This window comes from Martes martes, assembly GCF_963455335.1.
Source record: "Martes martes genome assembly, chromosome: 16".
Lineage (NCBI taxonomy): Eukaryota > Metazoa > Chordata > Mammalia > Carnivora > Mustelidae > Martes > Martes martes.
Window position 1 is genome coordinate 6308326 of NC_137904.1, and position 739 is coordinate 6309064.

Genomic DNA, 739 nt, shown 5'->3' on the forward strand with positions numbered 1-739 from the left:
ACATGCCTTTCATCCTCGTGTGTGTGTGTGTGTGTGTGTGTGTGTGTGTGTACATCTCTGTCCTCTTATAAGGACACCACACACTGAATTCTAACCTGAATTCCTGATTCTAATCCTAATCCAGTATGACCTCATGTTAACTTCATTATGTCTATAAAAACCCTATTTCCAAATTAATTCCCATATACAGGCACCCAAGGTTAAGACTTCAAGGTTACATTTTAGCGGATGTAATTCAATCCTTCAACACTGCCTTTCCTATGAAACACGCCTCTTCCGTCAGATGGTATTCTAACAATTTAGGTAAATTGAGTTTTTAAGAAGTGCCCTTCCTGTATAGTTCTAGGTTAGTCCTAGGTTTGAAAGAAATATTTTGCATTAGATTTGGAAGACAGAAATTTAACAAAAGCTTAACTTCTCAGCCCTACCTCTTGTGAGGCAGGAAAGCCAGAGGTTGTTCAGTAAGAGGAATCCCCTTCCCCCAGGGCTCTGGTAGTCCCTTGCCCTTGGTCTAGATGTCTACCTTTAAGGGGAAGGCTCTGGATGTATTTCACAAGGATTACTCTTCTTCTTCTCCCCCAGTCAGAGGAAAGAGTGTACCTTTCTCAAATGTTCATTGGAATTACCATAGATAAAGTCCATAAAAGTGTGGTTCCCTCTGAGACTGAAGCCCCTAGGAATTTCTCACTTTTACACTAACCCACACGTAACCTCCAGCCATTTATCACAATCACAGTTT